This window comes from Nicotiana tabacum, chromosome 15 (genome assembly GCF_000715075.1).
Source record: "Nicotiana tabacum cultivar K326 chromosome 15, ASM71507v2, whole genome shotgun sequence".
In the NCBI taxonomy this organism is placed as follows: Eukaryota; Viridiplantae; Streptophyta; class Magnoliopsida; order Solanales; family Solanaceae; genus Nicotiana; species Nicotiana tabacum.
The window spans coordinates 85,515,670-85,527,125 of NC_134094.1; positions in this window are offsets into that span (position 1 = coordinate 85,515,670).

The window sequence follows — 11,456 nt, forward strand, 5'->3', positions numbered from 1 at the left end:
AATAATAATAATAGACAAAACATCCTTTTTATAGTCAAAAGTAGAATCTAATTTATCAGCAAAATCATTTGATAAATCAATTGGTTTGATATTCAAACCGGATAACTTTTTATCAAGAAGTTCTTCTAAGTCTCCAAAAGATTTAAATTTAAAATCCTGAATATCAAGGAGGTCTTTGAATATGAGTAACAACAATCTGAGGTTCTGATTTGCTTCCTGAAGAAGAGGCAATATCAGTCAAAGTCTTTTTTGTATTCATCTCCTTAATCAAGACTGTTAAATCATCAAGTTTTTTATTAAGAAAACTAACGTTTTCACCCAAAACTTTAACATATAAACTCAAATAATTATTTTGAGAAATTAATTTATTAATTTCTGCGATGCTGACTGCAGCAACATCTTCATCAATAAATTTTTGAAATGCAGTAAAAGTAATACCTGTATTATTAGGTAAAACAAAAGATGATTGAGGAGGGTAAATGACTTTAGTAATATTGCCACTCCCGTCTTTATAAGATCTTTCCAAAACTTTTATAAAAAGTGGTAAATATGTGGTTATAAATCAAGGAACAAAATACATAATTTGATTATGTAAAGCACAAGTTTCATAAAACTCTTGTGAAATATTGTTTAAATCTTCCTTACTATAAGTATCAAAAAACCAAGTTTTAAACTGGTTCCATTTATCAGTAAAAAATTCTTTTTGAATATAACCTCTAGCTTGTGACCCTGGACTAAAATCAATTTGGTGTGAAATCATTAAGAATCATTGGGGTCAAAATCCATTTCGGACGCAGAAGGAATATCCTTATCAGAAATATTATCACTATCCTGAACAATATTTGTTTTGGGGTTAATCTTAACCCTTTCAACAGGTTTATCACCTACTTTAGTAGAAATTGTGTGTAAAGATGCAGCACGATTTTTAGCTGGTCCATAGACTGGTTCAACAGGAGAAATGTGTTGAATATCAGGCAACAGTCTACGACTAGTAAAGGAATGTCTGTTATAACTAGAACTAATAGTAGGCAACAGTCTATTATTAGAAAATGACTGTCTACTATAAGTGGAACTATTATCGTCAAACTGAATGCAAATTCTACCATCCGGATTTTGAGTAATATGAGAATACTCTGTATTACTAACAGTATCAGTTATCTGACTGGGGGATATAACCGAATCCAAAGTCCATGTGGTTGGAAAATTAATTTCTTCCCACTTAATAGGTCTTCTCGTGGTGACCTTAGACTTTGCAAAATTCGTTTCCACTAGAATAGTCTGATCAGATGTATCATATAATTTACATCTGGGGTTTAACGTAGATAGTAATTTAAAATATATTCTATACGATAAACATATCAGTTCAGAACCAGGCGCATAATTATAACCATGCGTTTTCACATTTAATGTTAATGCATCAAGTATATTAACATCAGATAAAGATAATTGCAAATTGGGTTGAGTATTAAAATATACTGGGCCATAGGCGACAGTAGATTCAATAGAACCCATCAGAGACTGTCTAAAATTCAAATTTCTGGCATCTCTGAGAGCAGCCAAAAATGTCTCTGGTAACCCTTTAAGGGTTAAAGGCTTAAAAGCAATTTGAACCATACCAATATGCAAATAATTATACTGGTATTTATAAACATCTACATCATGCTTGTTTAACAAACGAATAGTCTGTTCAGACGAATTTAAAGCTAAAGATTGCTCAGTTGTTTTAACAAGTTGTTTAGAAGAGAGTTTATCAAACCATCCATAATCATAGATTGTTCTAATAGGGACTTTAGGAATAGTCCATTTGTTTAACAAATCAAGGTTTTGAGGTATATCTACCTCTTCCAATCTAGTATTTTTCATACTAGTTTCTCCTAAATCCATATTTCAGAAACATATCTATGTCGAATATTTCATATCTATCTTATATATACCATGAAAGTACCTAGGCTCTGATACCATTTTAACAGGATCAAGTGGCGGGCGGTAATCCGCCATGCCTTCTCAATTAAATTAAAACAGAAATTACCGTTTGACCGGGAACTGGACTTGTTTCACACCTCACATCTGGCTTTTATATGCCTGGAAGGTTTTCACCAGTTAAAGATTTTTATTTTAACATATTTGAGAATTCTTAATCTAGCTAATTCAGTACCCTTATATTTAAAGACTGGCGGTAATCCGCACAATCAGTAAGGATAAGAATTGAAATATACTTGAATTTTATATATAGTTTAATGACTGTATGGAAGGTTAAAAACCTTTACTCAAGCAAGGGGTCTGTCATAATATAATACATACTTTTATTGAGCCCATGTGTCTAGCAGTTCTAACCGTGAAAGAAGATGCCCTTTTAGCTCCTTTATCGGGCTGAGGTTCACGGCTGGCTAGACGGAGCCACTAAGGCAAAGCCAATAAGAGCAGTGTTATATCAGACTGTACCAACCATCTTGACACCAAGTCAAAACTCTATATATAAAACTCATTTATATTTTAATAGATGCCGTCGCTTTCATAGTGTATATAGGAGAGAAGTTAGATACTCAACATAGATATGAAGTCTCTTAGCCGGACATCGTCACGGCCAGAGAGGAGAGACTAGAAGAAAATATAAACTAAGAAAGACAGAAGTATGTACCTTGTGGCCAAGAAGCAAGGCCCTGAAGATGAAGAACTGAAAACTTTGATTTATTTGTTCTTCTATTACAATCTACAAACTTCAAACTAACTCTTTACTTACACTTAGAGAGAGAGAGAGAGAGTTCTAGAGAGAGGGAGTCTTAACGTCTGCCTCCTAAGAATGAACGAATGACTTCTATAAATAGAAAAAGAAAAGGAATCTATGAACAGTAAAAGTGGGTCCCCGTGGGTCCCTGTAACAGTGTTTCTACTGTTGAAACAGTGTATTTACTGTTGATGAACAGTGTATCTACTGTTCGAGTGGGTCCGGCGGCTTCACTATGCTGTAGGTCCGGCGGCTTCACTGTTTGAGTGGGGTCCAGCTGTTTCACTGTGCTGGTTTCTTTTCCGCTTTTTTCAATTTGCGGATGAATTCTTCTGTATCACGCAAGTCTTCTTCAGATAATATCCTTTCTGCTCTAATGGGCTGAGAATCTTCAGCAATATCATCATTGCTTGTTTCACTTTGCATTGACGTATCTGACTTTTCATATTGATTAATGGAAGACAGTAAATTTCTTTTAACCTCTTCCAAGTAACTGTTAATCATCTCTGTTTTATCTCCTTCTTGAAAGGAGATCCTTCTGGCAATATGCCTCACTGAACTGTCATCAATTAACTCTTTCTGAGGTTTACTGGAATATTCTTGGATCTTCATCTCGATTGAATCCAAGAGCTCTTAACCATATAGGGTCTTTGTTTTGGGATCCTTCTTCATTAACTTGTCCCAAAAATTATTGTAAAAAGTCCTATATAAGCAGGGGACTTGTTCTTCAGTGAATCCGACTTCTAGATTCCATTTGTGTATCCAAGGGATAGAAAATTCCAGAAAGAAATATATTTGGTTAATTTTTTCTGGGTAGCAGATATGATCTGCGTGATATAAATCGTTAATAAAAGGAGAAATTTTTATCCATTCTTTGTATAACATGAGAAATGGATCTGGTAAAATCTTTATTGTTGGACCGTGGTATGACCACCAGTTTAGAAACCAATTAGGAACAGTTGTTGCAAATATCTTTGCACATACTTTTATAAACCAAGTATGTTTGTGTCTATCATTATTGTAGTATAATACTTTATCAAAAGCTTGGATATAATCCCAATAAGTAAAATTCATTTTATTTTTGTTAAGGCTTATCTGCCTTTCCTTCATTGTGGATATACCCCAGTCTTCAACAGATATAATCTGTTTAATTATAATCTTCGAGAAGTTATAAACGTTCTCGTCTGTGCTATACCCAGAAAAGTACTGAAAATCTGCACTGCCAGTACTGGTCAGTATAGTTTCATAATAAGAACGGGTTTTGTATGACTCACCCGGATAATATAATCCATTTATCAAATACCTTTGGAATATCTTCCATGGTTCTTCTTTTCTCTGAATGTCAGAATTTTCTAAGAGAAATATCATTTCTCTTTTTGGCACTTTCTTGTATGACTTGATATCATCATTGTCATCTTTAGTAATGGAAGCAAAAGTATTACTTTGCTTAACAGAAGTATCTTTCTGTTTTTGAGCAGTCAAATATGCCTGCAAATGTGCGTATAACGGACTATCTTCTGGAATATCTTCCAGATGGACGGATGGTCCAATCAATGATTATTCTCTGAGAGATATCCTCTCATTGACTAAACTCCTTCTTCCCATTTGTATAACTGGGGAGTTTGATGAGGATCCGTATAACGATCCCGAAGGTGATGACCTTCCTTTAGACTGTGGGGATGATCTTCCCCAACCTCTACCTCTTCCCCTACCCCAGGGGGGTTCCATCCTGTAAATATTCACGAGATAAGAAATCTGGCAGAGAATTATCAATTCCCTTTTTATATTGTATTTCAAAATCAAAAGGGGCTAATTGAGCTTGCCATCTTGCAAATATCATTTTTGAGGCATCATGTTTAAAATCTTTATTAAACATATATTTAACAGATTGTGCGTCAGTTTTTATCAAAAACTTTTGATTGTATAAGTCGTCCTGAAATTTTAAAACACATTTTACTATGGTTAACATTTCATGTGCCACAGTAGCGTATTTTCTCTGGGCTTCAGACCATTTACCAGAGTAAAATCTAATCAGATATTCATGTTTATCATTGGGATTTATCTATTTTAATATCCCTCCATAACCAATATTAGACGCATCAGTCTCTATAATTTTTTGCCATGTAGGATTAGCAAGGGTTAAGCAAGGTAAAGATTTAACACGTTGTTTAATATTTTTTACCAAAGTAGTGTGACTATCAGTCCAAGGGTTTTTATAATTCTTTTTTAACCTATCATATAAGGGGGCTAAATCACGTGACAGATCTTTATAAAAAGGTGAAATATAATTTAAACTTCCCAAAAATCTTTGTAACTGAGTTCTATCAGTAATAACATCGGGAAATTTTGAGGCAAAATCAATCGATCGTTGAATAGGAGTAATCTTCCCCTGACAAATATAATGTCCTAGGAATCGAATGTTAGTTTGAAATAAGCTCATTTTTTATTTTGAGATTACCAAACCATTTTGTATAACAATTCTTTTGAAAATATCTAAATGCTTAATATGCATTTCAAGTGTTTTGAAAAATACCAAAATGTCATCGATATATACAATGACGAAGTCTAGATAAGGGTTGAAAATATCATTCATAATTTTTTGGAATTCTGAAGGGGCATTTTTTAAACCAAAAGGCATAACATTCCATTCATATTGCCCAAATGGAACATTAAAAGCAGTTCTATAAGTATGCTCTTTAAATATTTGAATCTGCCAATAACCAGATTTTAAATAAAATTTTGAAAATATATTGGCGTCATATAATCTAGATAATAAATCTCTTTTATTAGGAATAGGATACCTAACCCATTTCAAATATTTATTCAAGGGCTTATAATTAATGACTAATCTAGGAACACCACGTTCCTTTTCAGCTGCGTTATTAACATAAAAAGCTGTATAAGACCAAGGAGATTTTGAGGGTTTTATCAAACCCTTTGATAGCAGACTATCAATCTCTTTTTTGTAAAATTCTACCAATTCTGCATTCATCTGACAAGGTCGAGATTTAGTAGGAATATCATCCTCAGTGAAATTATCTTCATATGGAAGAGTAACAATATGCTTTTTTCGATTCCAAAAAGCACTAGGATGCTCGGCACAAATATCAATAGCAATCTGCTCGGAAATCAATTTGATTTTTTCCTGTACTTTAGTAGAATTCAGAGTATCAAATATATTCATACTAAACATTTCTAATTGTAAAGAATCAACATGTTTTTGCTTCATATCAATTAAAGCATTAATATCTCTAGTTACTGGATCTGTAACAAAAGTATAAATTATCTCTTTATCCTTATAAGTAGCAGTAAAACCTTTCGAGTCTATGCTAGTAAAAGGATAAACGGCGTTAATAAACGGTGTTCCAAGTATAATTGGAGGGTATAACTGATTTTTTACCAAGAAAAAGAAGTGAGGAATACAGACTTTATTCTGACAAATACCCGTATTAGGAAGTTTATACTTTATATCTAAAGCATGTCCGGATGCAGATCTAACCATATGAGTAGTTTTTTGAAAATATTTCGTAGGTACTAAACCTTCTTGAATGCAGCTAACATCTGCTCCACTATCAATCATGGCAATGTTTGTAATTGAGAAACTATTATCAATGAGAATAGTACATTTGATATACCATTTATGAGCAGTAATAATTTGCATCATTCCCAAAAACATATCATGTTTAGGATTAAAATTAATAGGTTTTTCTTCAATATCATTTTCATTTGATTAAATCATTATTGATGGTTTATATGTTAAATCATTATTAACATCTGCTCTCTTAGATTTATTAACATCAATCTAATGATGTTATAGGGAAGGAAAAAAGTAAATGAAAGTAAGACAGTTAGTTTTAAAAAAAGAACTCAATCCTTGCGACCAGAGAACCCAGAATAACCGATCTCATAATTTTATATAACAATGTTGGAAACCAACACAACATCAACAACGAATACAACATATATAATATGTTGTGGCGCGCAACCCAATCCCATCGTACACACACAATCCTCTCTTATTTCACCATAGCATCATTTATTAATATTTAGAATCACATACACAATTCGTTGCGGTGCGCAACCCGATCCCACCATATCATTATATTCAATATCATAATCCTCCCTTATTACACCATATTATCATTTATCAATATCAAGCATTACATACACAACCGTTGCGGCACACAATCCGATCCCACCATATCATAATAATCAATATCAAAATCCTCCTTTATTCCACCATATCACAACCGTTGCGGCTTGCAACCCGATCCATAAATATTGTCAATAAAATCAATCAATTCATTAGCTCAATTTACAAGAATCTCTACAATTAATGAATATAAAAGCAAAGCAATAAAGGAACCACCTACTAATTAAAGGAATGCTACAAATAATACAAAACCAACAAGACAAGCCAAGTACATGATATTTAAAGTGTGTAAGTAAGGCAAGTAGCAATTAATCACGGAGTCATGGAAGGAATGAACAATTCAATACAAGAACAATTAATGACAAGTAACAAATTACAGCATAGAAAGCAATTAAAGCATGTAACAGTTAAGGCATGGAGTGAGATAATTCATAAAATATGAGAAAGACATGGAAACAATTATTTTGACGGCGTATATACATTCGTCACCTCGCATATACGCCGTTTCACACTTAATTCACATAACAAGTAGTTCAAGGGTTCTTTATTCCCTCAAATCAAGGTTAGACCCAACACTTACCTCGCTCCGCAACTCAAGCAATCACTCAACCACGATCTTGCCTTTTGAACAAGCCTCCAAACCAACCAAATCTAGTAAATATTTGGCCAAATAATTCAAAATGAGCTTTAGAAATTACCCACAAATGAAAGAGGTTCAATTTAGATCATTTTTGAAAAAGTCAACAAAAGTCAATCCCGGGCTCGCTTGGTCAAAATCGAGATTCAGACCAAAACTCGATTACACATTCACCTCTGATCCCGGTTATGTGAATTGTCTCGAAATCCGACCCTAATTCGGGGTCTAAATCTCAATTTTACAAAGATCCTCAATTTTATCCAAATCCCTAATTTCTATCATGGAAATCCTAAATTTGATGTTGAAATCTTCGCAATTGCAAAAAAGGGGTCGCAAATGCGAACCTTGTCTCAGAAGAGCCCTTTCGCAAATGCGAACATTTTGGTAGCAAATACGAACCCAGAGCCCTTGCAAATGCGAGCAAATACTTCGAAAAAGCGAAGTAGTACCCCGTAGCCAGTGATCGCAATTGCGACCACATCCTTCGCAATTGCGAAGGTCCAGTGTCCACAAATGCGAAGAAATTCTCGCAAATGCGAGGTTCACCTAGCCTAGCCCATGCTCGCAATTGCGAGCAAGACCTCGCAATTGCGAGATCTGCAGCAGATCACCAGCGGTCGTACTACACCAACAAACTTCTCCTATGAAAAACTCATCTGAAACACGTCTGAAACTCACCCGAGCCCCTCAAGGTCCAAACCAACACATGCACACAAGTGTAATAACATCATACGAACTTACTCGCGCAATCAAATTACCAAAATAACATCTAAATATACGAATCAATCCTCAAAATGAATGCACTTTTAAAGTGAAACTCAAGAACACTAGAATCACGTTTAAGTGTCCGAATCATGTCAAATCAATTCCGCATTGAACCAAATTTTGCAGACAAGTTTCAAATAGCAATACAGAACTATTTCAAGTTTTAACATCAAAATCCTAACCCGTTATCTAAGATGTCAACTTTCGGTCAAACATTGTAATTCTTCAACTTTCAAAAATGCTAGTTTTCGGCAAAATGAATCAAAATAAGTATTCAATTCCGGGCATACGCTAAGTCCCAAATCACGATATAGACCCACCGGGGCCGTTAAAATACTGATTCGGGTCTGCTTACATAAAATATTGAACGTAGCCAACTCAAGTCATTTTAAAGAAAACAATTCACATTTTCTTAAATTTTTCAAATAAAAATTTTCTAGAAAAAGACACAGACTGCACAAGCAAATCGAGGAACGCTAAATGAAGCTAGTCGAGGTCTTAGAACACGAAAATAGAGGCTAAATCTCAAAATGACCTATCGGGTCATCACATTCTCCACCTCTAAAACAAACGTTCGTCCTCGAACAGACATAGAAAGGTACATGAACTGGTGAAAAGGTGTGGGTATCTACTCCGCATGTCGGACTCGGACTCCCACGTGGCAGCCTCAATCGGCTGACATCTCCACTACACTCGAACTGAAGGATAACTCTTAGACCTCAACTTCCGAACCTGCCGGGCTAGAATGGCCACCGGCTCCTCCTCATAAGTCAAATCCTTGTCCAATTGGACTGAGCTGAAATCTAACACATGGGACAGATCACCGTGATACTTCCGGAGCATGGACACATGGAACACCGGATGGACTGTTGATAAACTAGGTGGCAATGCAAGCCTGTAGGCCATCTCCCCCACGCTCTCAAGAATCTCAAAAGGTTTTATATACTTAGGGCTCAACTTGCCCTTCTTTCTGAACCTCATCACACCCTTCATGGCTGAAACCCGGAGCAATACCCTCTCTCCAACCATTAATGCAACATCACGAACTCTCCGATCGACATAACTCTTTTGCCTAGACTGAGATTTGCGAAGACGATCCTGAATCATCTTGACCTTTTCCAAGGCATCCTGAACCAAATTGGAACCCAACAACCGAGCCTCTCCCGGCTCAAACCAACCAACTGGCGAACGACACCGTCTCCCGACAATTTCTCATAGGGATCCATCTGAATACTTGATTGGTATCTGTTGTTGTAGGAAAACTCCACAAGCGGCAAGAACTGATCCCAAGAACCCCCGAAATCCATAACGCAAGTGCGAAGCATATCCTCCAATATCTGAATGGTGCGCTCGGACTGTATGTCTGTATAGGGGTGAAATGTTGTACTCAACTCAACCCGTGTGCCTAACTCACGGTGTACGGCCCTCCTGAAGTGCGATGTGAAATGCGTGTCCCGATCAGAAATGATGGACACTGGCACACCGTGCAGTCGAACAATCTCATGGATATAAATCTCAGCCAACTGCTTTGAAGAATAGGTAATTGCTATTGGAATGAAATGCACTGAATTGGTCAACCTGTCCACAATGACCCATATCACGTCGAATTTCTTCTGAGTCCGTGAGAGCTCAACAATAAAATCCATGGTAAAACGCTCTTACTTCCACTCTGGAATCTCAAGATTTTGAAGCAAACCGCCAGACCTCTGATGCTCATACTTTACTTGCTGACAATTCAGACACCGAGCCACATATGCAACTATATCCTTCTTCATTCTGCTCCACCAGTAATGCTGCCACAAGTCCTGATACATCTTGGTGGCACCCGGATGAATGGAATACCGGGAACTGTGGGCCACCTCAAGAATCAACTCATGAAGCCCATCCTTATTGGGCACACAAATCCAGCCCTGCATTCGCAACACCCCATCATCTCCAATAGTAACCTGCTTGGCACCACCATGCTGCACCGTGTCCTTAAGGAGAAGAAAATTGGGGTCATCCTATTGACGCTCTCTGATACGCTCATATAAGGAATACCGAGAGACCGTGCAAGCTAGGATACGACTAGGCTCTGAAGCATCTAACCTCATGAAATGATTGGCCAAAGCCTGAACATCTGATGCTAGCGTCCTCTCACCAACTGGAATATACCCAAGGCTACCCATACTCAAAGCCTTTCTACTCAAGGCATCGTCCACCACATTGGCCTTTCCGGGATGATACAAAGTGGTGATATCATAGTCTTTCAATAGCTCCAACTACATCCGCTGCCTCAAGTTGAGATCCTTCTACTTGAACAAATACTGTAGACTCGGATGATCCATGAACACCTCACATGACACGCTGTAGAAGTAATTCCTCCAAATCTTCAGTGCATGAACAATGACTAGCAACTCTAAGTCATGAACATGGTAATTCTTCTCATGAACCTTCAGCTACCGTGACGCGTACGCAATCACCCTGCCATCCTGCATCAATATTGCACCGAGCCCAATACGCGATGGATCACAATACACCGTGTAGGATCCTAAACCTGTGGGCAACACCAACACTAGCGCCATAGTCAAAGCAGTCTTGAGCTTCTAAAAGCTCAACTCACACTCATCAGACCACCTGAACCGAGCACCCTTCTGGGTCAATCTAGTTAATAGGGCTGCGATAGATGAAAACCCCTCCACGAACCGACGATAATAACTCGCCAAACCTAGGAAACTACGAATATCTGTAGTTGAAGTAAGTCTAGGCCAGTTTTGAGCTGCCTCAATCTTCTTAGGATCCACTATTATGCCTTCAGCCAATAAAACATGCCCCAAAAAGGCAACCGAGTCTAACCAAAACTCACACTTTGAGAACTTGGCATACAACTGACTATCTCTCAGAGTCTGAAGTACCACTTTAAGATGCTGCTCATTCTCTTCTCGACTGCGGAGTAGATTAAGATATCAGCAATGAATACGATCACAAAAGAATCCAAGTAGGGCTTGAATACCCGGTTCATCAAATCTATGAATGTTGCTGGGCATTTGTCAACCCAAATGACATCACTAGGAACTCATAATGCCCATACCGAGTCTGAAAAAGTTGTCTTAGGAACATTCGATGCCTTAATCTTCTACTGATGGTAGTTAGACCTCAAATCAATCTTCGAAAACACTTTGGCACCCTAAATCTGA